Source organism: Phyllostomus hastatus, unplaced genomic scaffold (genome assembly GCF_019186645.2).
Source record: "Phyllostomus hastatus isolate PE091 unplaced genomic scaffold, TTU_PhHast_1.1 phas_contig_1, whole genome shotgun sequence".
Taxonomy (NCBI): Eukaryota; Metazoa; Chordata; class Mammalia; order Chiroptera; family Phyllostomidae; genus Phyllostomus; species Phyllostomus hastatus.
The window spans coordinates 43,166,569-43,185,555 of NW_025333498.1; the positions used below are offsets into that span (position 1 = coordinate 43,166,569).

The 18,987-nt window shown below is 35.2% G+C and overlaps 1 protein-coding gene across 10 annotated transcripts in view; it reads left to right on the forward strand.

Moving 5' to 3' along the window:
* GTDC1 (glycosyltransferase like domain containing 1) overlaps positions 1–18,987 on the forward strand; it is a 379,309-nt gene that overhangs the window by 80,378 nt on the left and 279,944 nt on the right. For 6 of the 10 annotated variants that reach the window (XM_045838733.1, XM_045839339.1, XM_045838863.1 and 3 more), the window contains exon 1: positions 15,200–15,396. The exons of the other annotated variants lie outside the window; for them this stretch is intronic. The gene's annotated coding sequence lies outside the window, so the exon portion shown is untranslated. Of the gene's footprint in view, positions 1–15,199; positions 15,397–18,987 lie in introns of those variants that run through there. 10 annotated transcript variants of the gene reach the window in all.

Here is an 18,987-nt window from a genome sequence, read left to right on the forward strand (position 1 = left end):
TGATTTTTTCTTTTGTTGGTTAGATTCCAGTTAAAGGTGAGATCATATGGTATTTGTCCCTCACCACCTGGCTTATTTCACTTACCATAGTGCTCTCCAGTTCCATCCATGCTTTCACAAAGGGTAGGAGCTCCTTCTTTCTCTCTGCAGAGTAGTATTCCATTGTGTAAATGCCTCATACTTTTTTGATCCATTCATTTACTGATGAGCACTTAGGTTGCTTCCAGCACTTGGCTATTGTAAATTATGCTGCTATGAACATTGGGGTGCATAGGTTCTTTTGAATTGGTGTTTCAGGGCTCTTAGGGTATAATCCCAGCAGTGGAATTGGTCAAAAGGCAGTTCCATTTTTAGTTTTCTGAGGAAATTCCATACTGTTTTCCACAGTGGCCACACCAGTCTGCATTCCCACCAGCAGTGCACTAGGGTTCCCTTTTCTCCACAACCTCTCCAACACTTGTTGTTTGTTGCTTTGTTTATGATGGCCATTCTGACCAGTGTGAAATGGTATCTCAGTGTGAAGTGGTGTCTCTGTCATGGCTAGCAATACTGAGCATTTTTTCATGTCTCTGGGCCCCCAGTATGTCCTTGGAGAAGTATCTGTTCAAGGCCTTTGCCCATTTTTTAATTGGGTTTTTTGTCTTCCTGGAGTTGTGTGAGCTCTTTCTATATTTTGGAGATCAAACCCTTGTCCAAGATATCATTGGCAAATATGTTTTCCCATATAATTGATTCTCTTTTCATTTTAATGCTGTTTTCTTTAGCCATGCAGAAGCTTTTTAATTGGATGAGGTCCCATTTATTTCTTATTTCCTTTATGTTCCTTGCTTTAGGGGACATATACCAGTGATGATATTGCTACCTAGAATGTCTGAGATTTTCCTGCTGATGTTTTCTTCTAGTGCTTTTATGGGGTCGTGACTTATATTTAAGTCTTTTATACACCTTGAATTTATTTTTGTGAATGGTGTAAGTTGGTGTTCGAGTTTCATTTTTTTGCATGTAGCTATCCAGATCTCCCAACACCATTTGTTGAAGAGGCTATTTTTACTCCATTTTATGCTGCTGCCCCCTTTGTCAAATATTGATTGACCATAGAGACTTTGGTTTATTTCTGGGCTGTCCTGTTGCTTTGGGCCATGTGTCTGACCATGTGCCTGGTCCATGTCCCACTACCAGGTTGTTTTGATTACAGTGGCCTTGTAATACAGTTTGATATCAGGTATTGTGATCCCCATACTTTGTTCTTCTTTCTCAGAATTGCTGCAACTAAAATTTGGGGTCATTTATGGTTCCATATAAATTTCTGAAATATTTGTTTCTTGATCAGCACGGGAGTTTTGACCTACTCTGTTTCCGACCTGGGCCGGTTCACCCCTCCTTAGGCAACCTGGTGGCCCCCAGCTCCTGAGAAGTCACCATATTGATGCTGAACTTAGTGCGGACACCCGATTGGCATAGCGCACTGCAGCCCAGAACTCCTGGGCTCAAGCGATCCTCCTGCCTCAGCCTCCCGGGTAGCTGGGACTATAGGCGCACGCCACCACGCCCGGCAAATTTCTGAAATATTTGTTTCTTTATCTGTGAAATATGTCATTGGTACTTTAATAGGGATTGCATTGAATCTATAAATTGCTTTCATTTTGATGATGTTACTTCTTCCAATCCATGAACATAGTATATGCTTCCATTTGTTTGTGTCTTTCTTAATTTCTTTCTTCAGTGTTGTGTAGTTTTCTGAGTACAGGTCTTTGACCTCCTTGGTTAGGTTTTCCTAGATATTTTATTTTTCTTGTTGCTATATCGGATGGGACTTTTTTCTTGATTTCTGTTCTGATATTTCATTGTCAGTGTACACAAATGCCTTTGATTTCTGGCTGACTTTGTATCCTGTTTGTTTGCCAAATTCACTTATTAGGTCGAGTAGATTTTTGGTGGAGTTTGTAGGATTTTCTATGTACACTATCGTGTCATGTCATCTGCAAGGACAGTTTTGCTTCCTCCTTTCTGATTTGGATGTCTTTTATTTCTTTTTCTTGTCTGATTGCTGTGGCTGGGACTTCCAATATTATGTTGAATAGGTTTGGTGTAAGTGGACACCTTTGTCTTGTTCCTTAGTTGTAATTTTGATGTGGTTGTACAAAGAGGTGAGCCATGTCCGCATATGCCACCATCTTGACTTGGAAGTAGTCCCTGTTGATTTTTAGATTAGCAGTTTGATGTTGACTTATCCTGAGCTCCAGATGTTTACTAGATACCAGTGACACCTCAAAATTAACATCCAAAATGAAATTGTTTATCTCCCTTGACAAATGTGGTTAATTTGTTAGATTATTTAATGGAATCTTTGTTCTCCTGAATTATTAAAGCTAAAGATATTTCAGTCAACCATGATTTTTCTGTGTCATGCTTCTCCTAACTAATCATTTATTACTTCTAATATCCATTTCTCTTGTGTCAATTGTGTCTTCTTACTGAGATTGTAAGTCCATGGGTGTCAGGGAACTGTCATAATGCTTCACATAAAATATATAGTTATCTAAAAATGATTTTGAATCCTTTGAAAGCTAATTTCAACTTTAATAAAAATCTATTGCAAAAATGGTTTTAATGACTTAACTTAAAATCCTTTGGTAATTTAACATATTTTGTTAATTTAACTTACTTTGTCCCTAAAAATACATGTGAGAGAGAAACATCCATTGTTTGCTTTCTTGTATGCAGCCCCAAATCCAGCCTGCAACCTGAGTATGTGGTCTGACCAGGAATAAAACTTACAAACCTTTTGGTCTATGGGATGATGCCCCAACCAACTGAGCTACACTGGCCAGGGCTATCCAGTTACTTTTTGCAGAATATCTTGTCTGCTTCCAAGTTTTGGCAATTCTGAATAAAACTGCTATAAATGTTTGTGTTTAAGGTTTTGTGTGGACATACATTTTCAAATTATTTAAATAAATACCAAGGAACATGATTTCTGGATTGTATGATAAGGATTGTATTCTGGATTGTATGTTTAGTTTTAGTTTTGTAAAACATAGCCAAACTGTCTTCTAAAGTGAATGTATATTTTGTAGTCCCACTGAAAAAGAATGAGAATTATTGTTGCTTCATATTCTCTTCAGTGTTGTGTTTTGGATTTTAGGCATTCCAATAGATGTGTAGTGCTATCTGATTGTTTTAATTTACCATTCCCTGATGCCATATGATGATGAACATTTACATATGCTTACTTGTCATCTGTATATCATCCTTGATAAGATATCTGTTCAGACCTTTTGCTCATTTTTAAATTGGGTTATTTCCTTATTGTTGAGTTTTCAGAGTTCTTTGTATGCTTTGGATGAGTCCTTTATCATATATGTCTCTTGTAAATATTTATCCTAGTGAGTATTTTCTTATTTTCGTGTCAATGTCATTTTACAGAGCAGAAGTTTTTTGTTTTAATGATGTCCAACTTATCAAGTTTTGTTTCAGGATTGTGCCTTTAGTGTTGTATCTAAAAGTCATGGCCAAATGAAGGTCAGCTACATTTTCTGGTACATCATCTTCTAGGTATTTTGTTGTTTTGCATTTTATATTTACATCTATGATCCATTTTGAGTTATTTTTTTGAAGGGTATAAGGTCTATGTTTTAGATTCAGATTTTTGCATGTAGATGTCTATCAGCATCTGCTAAAAAAGAAAAAAAATCTCCATCGAATTGCCTTTATTCCTTTGTCAAAGATCAGTTGACTGTATTTGTATATGTCAGTCGTCGATCTCTGGGCTCTCTCTTCTGTTTCTTTGATATATTTGTTTGTTCTTTTGCCAGTACCACACTGTCCTGATTACTGTGTAATTAATTTTTAAAACATTAATTAGTAAACTGTTCAAATGTTTTTTGTTAAATCTGTGAAGCATCTTAAACCAATTCCTGTTAAGTGTGAAAATGTCATGTTATTTTTAGAAATAGATACATTTCTGTAATTATAGTAAAAATTGTATAACTTGTATATAATGGCGACACTATCAGTATGGTGAAAGAAATAAAATTGTAATATTCCTACTTTAAAAAATTATACTTTCATACAGTAGCTTTTTTGAAAGTTCCTATTGGTTATATATTACCCACTGGAGTTTTACTTTTTAAATTCTGAGATAATTCTTTAAATATGATTATGGAAAATTTTTGTTACTCTTCCACAGTAACATTGCCCAGTATGAGAAATCATGATGCCTACTCTTATACATTTTTCAAAAATTGTTGCTTGTTTAGTATGAAGAAATAATTACTTGTCTGAAATATTTTATGGTGGAAATCAGTGTATATAAACACTTAGCTTGTGAAATAAATTGAGCTGGATTTGGGAGGATGCTAATAAATACATTGTACTTCTTTTTTTTGACCTAAAGCCTAATTCAGGAGAAAAATTTAACCAGTAATATAACGTAATATGTGGTAAATACAGTGCAGGTGGCAGTGCATTGAACTGAGTAATAAGTTATTATAATTGGTGACTGTAAACTAATGCTAGCACTCTGCTGGTTTTTGCTCATGGTATCTTTAACCTTTTGTGTCAGAAACACAATAAATTTGCAATAAAAGTCTTTAGGTAATTGGAATGATTGTCAGCTATGATCAACTGTTATGACTGCATTTTTATATCAATTTTATTCAGGTATAATTTACTGATAGTAAACTGTACCCATGTTAAGTAAACAGTGTGATGAACTTTGACAAAAGCTTACAGCTGTGTAACTATGACCACAATTATGATTCAGAGCATTTCTGTCACTCCAGAAAGTTCCCTCGTGCCCTCTTGAAGTTAGCCTCTCCCCTCCCCATACTTCAGGTCTCAGGCACCTAATGATCTGCTTTCTGTATTGTTGATTGGCTTGCATTTTCTAGAATTCTTAGTAGTGTATTTTGCATAATGCAGAAGATACAGTATTAAAAATTGATGATAAATTGATATATTATAAAACAAACAATGTTTTATTGCAGTAAAATTTTTGAGATACTACAATAAAGTTAAATTGGAATTATTCCTAATATTTTTGGTTTAAAATTTTTCTGCCTTGTCTCCTCTGTGTAATAAATTAAATCTATTGTATGGAACTTAATGTATAAATCAATTCATGGCAAATTGTGTTGTAAGTAAATTATTTCTTATCCTTTTGTAGTTTTATGTCCTTGTTTGTTTTTAAAAGTGGATAAACAATTTAAGAAATAAAAGTCTACAGATCCTATTCCATTAGAATTTAATTTCTTCCCGTTTCACAGTTGTCACTCAATAGATGTTTTAATCTTACTCTGTAAAAAGCCATTTGCCTTGTTCTTATGTCCTCCTGCTCAGGCCTCTGGAGGGGAGAGTGAGGGTGGATAAAATAGCTCTTTACTTCATAGCATTCTGTTCTTTGTGACTCTTCTTACTCATACATAGTCTATTCTAAAAGCATGCTGAAAAGTAGTGGTTGATACCTTGGAGAAAATAGCTCCACCAAGATGAACTATTGGAATCATTTTCTGACTTTTAATCAAATGGATTGAACTTTGATTATTTTATATAGGAGAGAGTTAAGAATTCTTAGCATACTACAATGAGTGGAGTTTTCTGTTTTTGCCCAGAAAAGTTCTGTTTCTGGGATTGTGCTGCTTCATTTATCAGTCATTTTGAAGCTAGTTCTAAATAAAAGTCAAACATTATGAAATGTTTTTTCATACTTGCTCCACTAAACATATTTGAATTTCTACTTGATTTGGAAATCCTATGCTCACATAAAGACAAATAATCCTGATTTTAACTTATTTACAGTAACACTTTGGGTAACATGTTCTACTAACCAAATCTTTAAGTAACAGGCATTCTGGAGTGATACATGTGCATTGATTAAGAAATCTTGAAGATCTTGACTTCCGGCCAAGATGGAGGTGTAGGTAAATGCACTTTGTCTCCTTGCACAAGCAAAAGGAGGAAAACAACAAATTTAAAAATAAAAAAGAACCAGAATTGCCAGAAAATCTAACTGACTAACTATGGAAGTCAGTCAATCAAGGAGTTAAAGAAGAAACATTTACCCAGACTGGTAGGAGAGGTGGAGATGGGCAGCTAGAGTGGGGAGGACTTGTGGCAGGGTGGCAGCTGGTAGAGTGGTCAGGCCTACATTTGTGTGCTGATAAACTGGGAGGAACAACTGGGAAGCCAGACAGACCCCACAACCTCGGGTTCCAGTATGGGGAAATACATCCTTAAAACCTCTGACTAAACAAACCTGTGGGGGTTGAGGTGGCAGGAGAAACTCCCAGCTTCATAGGAGAGTTTGTGGAAAGACTCAGTGAGTCATAGAACATACCCTAAACCACCTACCTGGGAATCGGCACCAGAAAGGCCCAATTTATGTGTGGGTAGCGGGGGAAGTCACTGAAAGCAGAGAGCTGAGCAAGTGGCATTGTTCCGTCTGGGACCCTTCCCCCACATATATACCACCACAACACAGCGACGAGGGTTGCCCTGCTCTGGTGAATACCTAAGGCTTAACCCCTTACTATGTAACAAGTCTGCTGAGACAAAAAAAGATATGGTTCAAATGAAAGAACAGATCAAAGCAAAAATACAACTGAGATCACACAAAAAAAATACAACTGAACAATGAAGAGATAGCCAACCTATCAGATGCAGAGTTCAAAACACTGGTAATTAGGATGCTCACAGAAATGGTTGAGCTTGGTGGCAAAATAGAGGAAAAAGTGAAGATTATGCAAAGTGAAATAAAGGGAACAGACAGGGAAGGGAAGGAAATTGGGACTCGAATCAATTTAAGTCTTGGCTTAGGAGAGGAGAGGCTTAGGAACCTCTGGGACGACTTTAAATGTTCCAACATCTGAATCATAGGGGTGCCAGAAGGAGAAGAGGAGAGCAAGAAATTGAAAACTTATTTGATAACATAATAAAGGAGAACTTCCCTAATCTGTCAAAGGAAATAGATTTTCAGGAAGTCCAGGAAGCTCAGAGCCCCAAAAAAGTTGGACCCAAGGAAGCACAAACTAGGGCACATCATAATTACATTAGCCAAGATTAAAGAGAAGGAGAGAATCTTAAAAGCAGCAAGAGGAAAGGAGAGAGTTACCTATAAAGGAGTTCCCATAAGGCTACCAGGTGATTTTTCAAAAGAAACCTTGCAGTCAAGAAGAGGCTGGAAAGAAGTATTCAAAGTCATGAAAGGCAAGGACCTCCATCCAAGATTTGGAAAGACAGATAAAGTGCTTCCCAGATAAGGTCAAGTTAAAGGAGTTTATTATCAGCACACCCTTATTATGTGAAATATTAAAGGAAGTTATCTAAGAAAATGAAGATAAAAAATATGAACAGTAAAGTGACAACAAACTCACAACTATCAACAACCGAACCTAAAAAAACAAACGAACTAAGGAAACAACTGGAACAGGAACAGAATCATGGAAATGGAGATCACATAGAGGGTTACCAGTGGGGTGTGAGAGGGGGAAGAATGGCAGAAAAGGTACAGGGAATAAGAATTGTAACTGGTAGCTTCAAAATAGAAAGGGGGAAGTTAAGAATAGTGTGGGAAATGGAAAAGCCAAAGAACTTAGATATATGACCCATGGACATGAACTAAGATAGGGGAATCCTGGTGGAAGGGAGGTGCAGGGCAGAGGGGAATAAAGGGGAAGAAAAATATGGGACAACTGTAATAGCATAATCAATAAAATATACTTAAAAAAAGAAAGACATTTTGAAGATCTTAAGCAATGCTTCATTGAAGCCTTCAGACAAAAGAAAAAATGTTTGAAAGTCAATTTGCAAGATAATATATGTGAGATGGGATTGCACAGCAATATGATGAGAACAACTCACCTGAGAACTTATATTTTATATACTTTATATTGCTCTTCACAAAACTAATGATTCTATACTTTCTTTTAAGCTGATGCTCAGACCATTTTAAGGATATTCTCATTTGCAGGGATTGTCTTCAGAAGGTCAAGCATATTCTATCCAACCTGTACTGTGATGGCTTACACATGGCTCTCTCTTCAGCATGTTATATCCAGTGGGAGAACAGACATGAACAATTACCTGTGTTACAGAACAGATTGTAATAATATTCTAATGGTGACACATACAAAGTATGGTAGCAAGGGAAAAATTAATTCTGGCTTGGATATTAGGGAAGGCTTCATAAAGCTATACTATTTAAGTAGATTAATGAGTTGCATTAAATTTGTATTTGTTTTTTTCCATTTACAGCGTTACTATTTAGAAAATTTGGAAAATCAGAAGCATTGAGAAAAAAATATAGAATTGCTATTAATATTTTTGCAGGTATTCTATTTTTTGTTCCTTAGCTGTATTTTGACTTGTCCTTTTTCATTTCATAATATGAATATTTCTCTATGTCATTAAATATTTTTCTGCAACATTATTTTAAGTGACTATATAACTAACTACTGTATAGATAAAATGTAAATTTTTTATTTAATCAGTTCACCTAGTATTGAAGATTTAGATTGTTTTGCTTTTTACTGTTAGGAATATAAAACACAACTAGTTTCTCCACAAAATTTTAGTATTAAAATTAAGATTTTTCATCAAGATGAATGATTTTTCAGAAAAAGTCAAGAATTAGTAAAGTGTTTGTGTGCTTTTTGATTGAATGTTCAAAAGCCAGGCTCTACATTTTTATTTAAACATATGTATCTGCCCTGACCAGTGTGGCTCAGTTGGTTGGAGGTAGTCCTATATCGCTAAGGTTTATAGATTGGATTTCCTGTCAGTGTAGGTTCTGTCCCTTGTTGGGACGTGGACAAGAAAGCAACTGAAAGACATTTCTCTCTCACATCAATGTTTCTCCCTCTCTCCTTCCCTTCCCCTCTTTCTGAAATCAATAAGCATGTGCCCTGGTGAGGATTAAAAGAAATATGCACCTATAACAAAGTTCTGAATAACACCACCGACGAATCAGTACTTTTCAAGATATTTTTTGATTGCCTTCTGCTCTGTCTAGAACAAGGGACTAATGTATTTATGAAATTTTCATAATGTTAATTACAATTTATTAAACACTCAACCATATGGTTTCCCTGGCCCAAATAGTTCAAGGACACTGTTTTACTTTAAAACACCACTGATGAGGTGGGTCTTGTTTATCATGAGATGAGGAAATTGAAGCACAAAAAGGTTAAATTTCTCGCCCAAGATCATGCAAGTAACAAGTGGTGGAATGGGGGATATTTGTTTCTGGTTTGTGTGTCTCTTCATTATTTGGCATACTTCTTTCCAAGTATTATGGGAAAGATTTAAGGAATATTAATCCTGCAAATGCCATCATATGTGAATGGAATATATACCTCCCTTGTCATCAGATAACTATTTTGTTTGCTGATTTTGTATAGTGGGTAATTTCCCCCCAATTTTTTTTTTTAGAATTGTGTACCCAGCACTGGCCACTGTCTTTCATGAATGAAAAAAAGATGGATTGATGTGAGATTATTATTTACTTAATTAAAAATTTTTTTTTTGTTTAGAAAATAAAAGTATTTTTGAAAAACTTTCTGTACTCATTCAGGCAACATTGGAATCCTTATTGAGTGTGTATGATTGATAGATAAAATTTTATATTTGTTATTTTTTATACTCTCTTATAGTACTGTGTCACAAACCATTTAAAGCCTTTCCAGCTGCTCTTTCTCCAAAGTGGTATCTTTAAGAAGATGTCACAACATGTTTCTTCCTCAGCACCCAACAGTCTGGTATTCTATCAGATGTTTTACAAGGCTTCAGCAAGTCCTTACACTGAATATCTTCAGGAGGCAATGCAGTAGGCAGAACACTGCAGCTGAGACACCTGTAGAGATCAGCACACCTGCCCTCAAGCAAAAGACAGTAATTAGTTGCTCATACTCCCTTGCAAACTTCTCTAGTTCTGCTGCACATGAAACATGAAGATCACAGCAATGCTGTCATGAGCTCCGCTCTGTTGGAGTTGTTTATGTCCATTCAATTTTTAATGTTCCTATAAGACATTTTGATGGGAACCCTGAGCCCATCGGGATTTTCATGCTTAATCAAACCTGTGATGACTTATATATAGAAATTAAGAGAAATCTTTGGATTACATTGACTGTTAACTTTTAGGACAGCATTAGTAGAAAACATTAACATGATACTTGAGGCAAAGTTGTGTTTGATCAACCTTCACAACTTTTTTGTTTCTTGACAGCAGGCGTAGCTTCAGTAAATCTAAATAAGTTCTTTAATGTGTGTAGGTCCAAGCGCATGTGGATATCTGGATGGCATATCTGAATATTTTAAAAGATGATTTTATCCCAACCACTTTTTATTGACATTGAACTAAAAGATTGAAATTAACTATCAATCTTTTAGTCTTATATTGTTATATACAGTTTATATTTTTAAAGGATGAGATGAAGTTCAGTAAAACAGAGTAGTGTACATGAATCAGATATATTGGGACCAAAGAAATTTATTACGCAAGTACTTGGAAGTCTTTTATACCATTGTTTTAGTTTTAACGCTGTATGTGTCCTAGATACTATGTGGGTTAAAGGCTAGTGTTGTACTAGGTGAGCTTTCGAGTAGATTTTAACTCTTGGATTCAGTTCTCTTATTATATTTGTATAAGTCATTAATAAATAGCTTTACTAAAAATATATTACTAATTCTTAAATATATTTAGTTTGAAAAATGTCATAATTTCTAATATCAAATTCAGTTCATATTTATTCTGAGAAAAAAATAACCCTAGCCCTTCATCATTTAAGCATGGTATGGTATATATACATGCTTCTTAAATTGGCTCTTAGAGACAAAGTGGAATTGTGAGATCATAGTACAACTAAAGAAGGTATTATACAACAGTAGACAACCATTGACAGAGCTGGGAACTTGAGGTGCTAGTGAATTCGGTCTGTCCATTGTTCCTCACATTTTCCTTCATTAAACACAGGTAGAATCTTCTGGTGGGTTTCTGAGCAGAGTTATTCATTAGGCCTTTAGCGAAAAATGAAATGAATGATATGAATGTTGAAAAGCTTACCTCTAGATTTTATGTTTGCCTGCCTTTCTTAGCTGTAAATCTAAATGAGGATGGAGTGGAATTGCTCCACTTTGGAGCTGATGAGAGTGATGCAGTTAACATCAACAGAGTACTTGTGTGTTATAGGTAGGACATTTTGGCTGCCTTATAACTCATTGACTTTTAGAAATTTCTCAAATGTCATTCCTAAGAATTGGTCTGTCTGTAGTGACCTTCTGAATTCCTAATAACTTTATGGCAGTCAGCTTCTTAAATACATGCTCTTATTTATCTTTTTTCTTTGGTGCCTAACTCAATGTGATGTCATTGTTGGTTGAATTAGTAAATGATTGAAAATACTGTACCATGCATATAAATTGCCCGTGAAAACACTATAGTAAAGAGTGGATCATAACACTTCTAGTAATAGAAATGACTTTTTTCTCCTGCTTTTTTTCCTTCCGTATAATCCTAGGTTGATTTGTTTTCAAGAATAGGTATCTATGATTAATTATAACTTTACCTTTGTACTATTAGTGCATCAAAGTATTCTGTGAAAAAACATATTTTTGCTACAGTAAAGTTAAATTCTTCTTACTCTAATTCATAGTCTGGACACATTTGGCTTACTTAGCTTTGTTTTCTACGTTCTGTAACCCTTGTTTCTCCCCTGGTGCAGAACAGACTTTTCACCCTGTTCCAGGATATAAGCCATTATTCGTTCTGGCATCATGCTTGGTCTCTGAACTCCAGTCTCATGAACTCTTGGGTTACTTCTGTTTTTGACTCACCAGTTTAGAACTAAATCATGTCTGTTGCAAAATATGTGTCTACATCTAGCTTCATAACTATGATTTTTAAATTTTAAAAAGTTTAATCCTTTTCTTTCTGGCATATTGCAGAATGCTAAGCACTTTATAGTCATTCAGTAAATACTGCAGTATATGCTGGTTAATCTCTTACTCTTAGCGTAGGAAAGTAAGCTTTCTCCCAAAGAAAATGAGAAAGACAGAGATAGATAGGAGTGAAGGAAGAAGGGAAGGGAAGAGGGAGGGAGGGGCGGGCAGAGGGATGGAGGGAGGGCAGACCAGCAGGCATATTTTGTGGAATAGGGAAAGAGCTTTGATTTCAGGATTTGAAAACTTGGGTTTAAATTCTGATTCTGTTTACTCACTTTTTGGTATTGGCTAAGTTCCACAAACTTTGGGTATATATGACAGTACTATCTACTTGGTAAGCTTGTTGTTAAATCATATAATGTATGTGAAGTTCTTATTACCACATTCTTTGGAACATAATACATGTTAGAACAACGGTTAGCCAACTCTAGTATTTTGCATATAAGGAAACTGAGTTTTAGAGAGCTGAATAAAGGTCATATAGACAGTAGACTGTGAAGGCAGGATTGAAAATCAAGTTTTGTTTTGTTTTTAACTTGAAAGCAGTGATTTTTCAATTGCTTCATAGCCTTTTGGCTAAAATCAAGTGTAAAGCAACGCTTTTCAAACATTGAGCATCAGAATCCCCTGAAGGGTTTCTCAAAATAAAGATTGCTAGGTCCCATCCCAAAGCTTCTTTTCAGAAGGTCTAGAATGGGGCCTGCCTGACAATTTGCATTTCTAAGAAGTTCCCAACTGCTGCTGGTCCAGGAACCACACTTCGAGACCCAGTGCTTTTTGGCAGATTTCTCAGCCCCAGCTGGATGTCAGAATCCCCTGGGGAGCTTCTAAAAATTACTGATGAAACCAGAATCTCTGGTTTGGGGCATGTATGTATCAGCTTTTTTCCTTTTCTTTCTTTCTTTTCTTTTTTTTTCTGTAAAGTTTGTCCTTCTCCTTCTTTTTTAAATTTTAATCATTGTTCAAGTTCTTTTTTTTTTTTAAAGCCCTTCAGGTGATTGTAATATGCAGCCGAGTAGGAAACACCATTCTGCCTAAAGCTAAAGTTAAACTGCAGCTTTCCGTTAGAACTGGGTACCAAGCAAAGTGCTGGCCTTGAACACCTCCTGGGTGCTTAGTGAAGCAAGGCCACAGTGGTGTGTGGTTTTGCCCTGTGATGTTTTAAAAACAGTAACTGAAGCCTAGAATTATTTTATTATTTTATGCATTCTAATTATTGGGTTGGCCAAACTTTTTCTTTTTCATACAGTGGCTCTAGTTAGTGCTTAGTTTTCTAATTTCATTTGAAGCAATTTTGTTAGATTGTATTTGTTAGACAGCTCTCAAAATTGGTGAATTTTTGCATTTTAATATTGAAAATGGAAGAAGATATGCAAGATTTTTAGAGTGTTAGGGTTTATTATTTCAAGAATGGTAAAAACGCAACTGAAACACAAAGATTTGTGCAGTGTATGGAGAAGGTGCTGTGACTGATCAAATGTGTCAGAAGTGGTTTGTGAAGTTTCTTGGAACTATTGATATTTTGGCCAAATAATTCTTTGTTGTGGGGCTGTCTTATGCATTGGAAGATGTTTAGCAGCTCCCCTGCCCTCTACCCACTAGAAGCCAATAGTGGGAGATAGCTGTCATACTCAGAATGTCCAAATCAATAAAGTTGTTGGTGAAAATGAAAAGTGTCTTTTATTTTACAGAAAAAACTATACAGACTTTTTGGCCAACCTAATATTTGTGTTTATATTCCTTTTTAAGTAATGTCTTGAATACCTTCATCAGTCTCTTGGGTGGATTATATGTTGGTGGTTGGCAGAAACAACTATTTCCCAATAGCTGACTTGAATTATAAAGTAGGTAAAGGAATATATCGAATTTTTTAAAAAGCAGACATCTTTGTAACTTACTGTACATTTAAAGTTCTGGTTATGAGTTTGTTCTTTTTTTCCTGAGATACTGTTGGAAACCTTATGTTTTTTGTCTTAGGGCACCAGTTGCTGGTTAGAACAGGTAATGATAGTTGTGCACCCAGGAGTACAAGTGAAAATGCAGTAGATTAACTGTAAAGGAGTTATTTCTTTTGTTATGTGATTCAGCTGATAAATACATACAACTAAGACATGAAATCATTTGCTGGATATAAGAGTGGGCAAAATACCACATAATTTCATTAACCTTTAAGCAATGAAATTATAAATCCCTATGCAAATGTTAAGGTTATCATTGCCTATCACCCCCTTTTGATACCTACAGACTGTTAATTCTTCTCTGTCCTGCTGAGTCTTATTAAAACTTCTGACTGATGTACTTTTATTAAAAGGTTTAGAATTTACCAACTTAAAACACTTGCTTCACACTATCACCTCTAATTTAACTAGGCCATTAAACACAGTATTTTGCAAAGGGAAAAAGTCAATAGCTGTTTCTTTAAAAAATTAATAAATTGAAATGAATTTTAAACTCTGCTTAGAGGTGAGCAACTGCTATATTTTACTAGGTCTTTTGATAGTTGATTTGTTCTTTTAGTATGCAAATTTCAGGTTTACAAAGATCTGCTTTTATTTAAGAAATATGCCTGGAGGCTAGATTGGTAAGCTTTAGGGAGATATCTAGTTTGGTGTGAAATAAATAGTTGTTAAAGGATCACATGGATTGGGTCCCACAAGAGGAAAGAGTAGAGCTGAGATAGATTGAGAAAAACTGACTTCATTTCACTTCATTTGGCTAAAAATACCACTAAGTTAGAAATGAAGACATTGAATGATGACAATACAAAGAAAATTAATGCGAATAAGCCATTTTGTGGGTGGGTGTAGATTTTGTGAAAAGTTCCAACTTGTGAGAAGTTTTAATGGAAGGGTTTAGTGTGTCCCTGACCTGAGAAGCTTGGCTCATCATTCTGGAAAGCCAGTGTCTTGAGAGAGAGCTGTATAGTTTTGGGAGGGAAGACTCTTCTAAGGAAGAAGGAATGGGTCACTCCCCTGGCTAGTCAGCAGCACCACTTTTGTTCAATGAGAAGATAGTGGTAAAAGAACATCTTCACATTCAAAAGAAAAGAACTTGAGGTTGCTATTAGGTTGGAGACTCTCAGTAATCCAGTTTGCAAGTGTTATGCAAATAATGTAATAGACTTCCAACTTTGGAGAAGCGTTATATCACGGATCTTTTGGACACTCTGACTTCCAAACAGATTTTTTCCTTAATTAATGTAAAAATTATGAAATATATTTTTATATTGATATCTTATAGAATTCTCTCTTTTTTTTAGGTACTTTGTCTTTCAAAATGTTTTTAAGCACTTGGGCTCTTAAAGATAAATATTTGAACAGCATCGTCTAGCAGTTGAAATGACCTCTGTGTATGCCTGTTGGCTGTGTATCTCTGGTGGTGGACAGTGAGGTACAGAGGGTGATGGTGAGACTGGAAGTCCCTCACCCCTTGCCATCAAGGATACCCTCTATGCAGGTATATATGTATGAATACATAGATTTACAAGCCTTTTTCTATTCAGCATCACTTTATTTTTATTTTTGGACTTGAAGATTATTTTTAAAACTTTTGAGTAGTTACTGTGTTCACTTGATTCAAATTCAAAAAATTCAAGGGCTATAAAATCTCTCTCGTACATATCCTAGTCCCTTAATACTCACTTTTCAAGTACACATGTAACCAGTGTTAACCTTTTTTGTATATCCTAGAGATATGTATATATATGTAATCAATGTATTTATTTTTTTTCTCATGCATTGATTTATATATTTACATTGTGAGTATTATATTTTGGAATTTCTAAAAAATGCCAGATTACATTTAAAAATACAGAATGTATAGCCTTATTCAGATATGCAGTATTTCTGGAATTTTTTAAAAACATATTGAAATTAGTTCAAGCACTAATATCTACCTTTGCTTGCAACTTTGTGAAGCAGAATTACATGCAAATCTTTGGAAGGTCCCAGGGTTACAAAGCAAGGCCTGACTTGCCCTTGTGGCCTTAATAGATTGCCATGTTTCTGCAGCCCATATAGTTTTCATGGGCCTCAATAATGTTCTCTTGTTCTTGAGGAATTCTCACTTGGACATGTAGGGCTCAGAGCAAAGTCCTGTATTTCATTATTTCATGTGTATGGTATCTAGTTTTACTTCTAAATTTCCATTTTCTGTGTGTTCTTATATTTATATCTATACTTGGCTTTATTTAATTTGATGTTTTCTGATCTTAGTAGGGTGTATAAGTTCAAGAATACTGGGGAGCATCTGAGAGTGTTTTTTGTTCTTTTAAACTTTACTTTTATTGAGTCAATAAAAAGGAGTGATTGAGAGTATGGGATCTAGTGCTAGATTGCCTGGGTTTGAGGTCCAAGAACATGACCTTGGGCAAGTTACATAACCTCTTTCTGCCTTAGGTTTCTTAACTGTGTGAAGTAACAATATTATGTACTTCAGAGATGTGACGATTAAATTATGTGATATAATTGTATAGTGGATATCAAATGTTAGCTATTTGTATTTCTGTGGTATAGGTGTGTTTATATTTGATTTTTATACAATTTAGTATTTCTTACATTATAATTTTGAGATTTAGGTAACCTTGTAAGTCTTGATTCCAGAACTAAAATGTGAGGATAACTTGAGAAAAAAAAACAATTTTTTTGTTTCTTTTCCTTGCTAGTTGAGAATAGGGTGTATATATATTTTTTCATGTTCTTTTTGTGTGTGTAGAGCAGCACCATTCAATACAATTACAATGCAATAATTTTTAATTTTTAATGGCCACATTAAATAAGTAAAAAGGAGTAAGTTTAACTAATTTTGCAGGTGTACTTTATTTAACCCAATATATCAAAATTGTTATCAGTTCAACATGTAATCAATATAAAATTATTGATGTATTTTACATTCTTATTTTTGCATTGTTTTTAAACATCTATCCTGTGGCCATCATAAACAAAACAACAAACAACAAGTGTTGGAGAGGTTGTGGAGAAAAGGGGACCCTAGTGCACTGTTGGTGGGATTGCAGACTGGTACAACCACTATGGAAAACAGAATGGAATTTTCTCAGAAAACTAAAAATGGAACTGCCTTTGACCCAGCAATTCCACTGCTGGGATTATACCCTAAGAGCCCTGAAACACCAATTCAAAAGAACCTATGCACCCCAATGTTCATAGCAGCACAATTTACAATAGACAAGTGCTGGAAGCAACCTAGGTGCCCATCAGTAAATGAATGGATCAAAAAACTGTGGTACATTTACACAATGGAATTCTATGCAGAAGAAAGAAAGAAGGAGTTCCTACCCTTTGCAACAGCATGGATGGAGCTGGAAAGCATTATGCTAAGCGAAATAAGCCAGGCAGTGAAAGATAAATACCATATGATCTTACCTTTAACAGGAATCTAAACAACAAAACAAAGAAACAAGCAAAATATAACCAAAGACACTGAAATAGAGAACAGGCTAACAGTGTCCAGAGAGGAGAGGGGAGGGAATTTTGGGGGAAAAGGGGAAGGGTTTACAGGAACAAGTATAAAAGACACATGAACAAAAACTAGGGGCGGGTGGAAATGGGAGGGAGATGGGGAGGTCTGGGTGGGTGGGCTGGGATGGGAGTAAAAGACAGAAAATTGTACTTGAACAACAATTAAAATAAAATTTAAAAAAATTTAAAAAAATACTATTTATGCCCCCCCCCCAAATGTATTCTGTATATTATATTTACAGTACATCTCAATTTGGACTAGCCATATTTCAACTGCCCAGTAAGCACATGTGACTAGTGATTACAGTACTGGACACACAGTTATAAAGTACTTTTGAAATGACTTCTAAATTTGTTCTTTTACATTAGGGAAGATTTTACAAAATATTTTACAACAAATGATAAAGCTAGATGCATCTCATAGGTGGATAGAAATTATAAATTTGTAGTGTGAAAAGAGAGGTCGGAGAAAGGTTTGGATTTGGGAATGATCAGTGAATATATATATATATATATATATATATATATATATATATATATATATATATACTAATTGAAATCTTGAAGTCAGGGATAGAATGAAATTATGATATCCCTAAGGATAAAACCCTATGGAATTTCTAGAAAATGAGCCATGGGTAAAATAGAGAAAATCAATAGGACAGAGGAGATTAGCAAGGTGGACATGCCCTGAAAACCAATGAAAGTGAATTTCAGAAAGGCTGGTGGGGAAGAGCGCCAAATGCCATAGTTCAGCAGTGTGAAGAATAAAAATAGGCAATTATTTGGTTATTGCAAATCTTAGCAATGACTATTTCAGTAGAGTGATGACTAAGGAAGCCAATTTGTGGTAGTTTCAGTTGAAGTGAAGCCAGTAAGTCTATATTACTGTTTTATGAAGTTTGACAGGCATAGTTGGTAGAGTTGAAAGAAGTGTATTATTTGTGAAGGAGAAGGAGCTAATGGAGAGGAAAAGATTGAAAGAGGAGGGAAAGGAGAAAACTGATGAAGTGATTTTTTAGAAAAGGCATGATGAATAGTATTGAGTGTATACATGGAGGGATTAGCAATGGAATGGAAGAGGGTCAATTATGAAATAGTAAAAGTGCTATGGGATAGGAGAATTTGTGTGCGATAGAGTGGGTTCTTAGTTTTAAGCAACAGCTAGTTTACGTTGCAGTTAGCTAGTTTAAGCAAAAAGGGAGATATTATACACTACTAATTTCTAAGAGTACCAAGGAACCTTACCTGACTCTTAATAAGCAAAGAAAACATACGTCAGGAGAAACACCTAGTTATACTATTCTAGTAGAAAAATCCATTGTCACTTCCCACTTGGAACATATGGTACTAGGGATCATTTATTAGAATGTCTGTGTGATTGTTAGAAGAATAAAATGTCTTCACAAGATTTGATCTCATTGTATAGGTAGTTACCACCTTGATTTGCTCACTTCTTTCTAGGTCTTATATGGATTTGTCTGATTAGTTGAATCTGGGTCCACTGTAGAAGGCCGGATGCAAATGTATCTGGAAAATGTAGCTTTTAGCTTTGGAGGCTATGTACTAC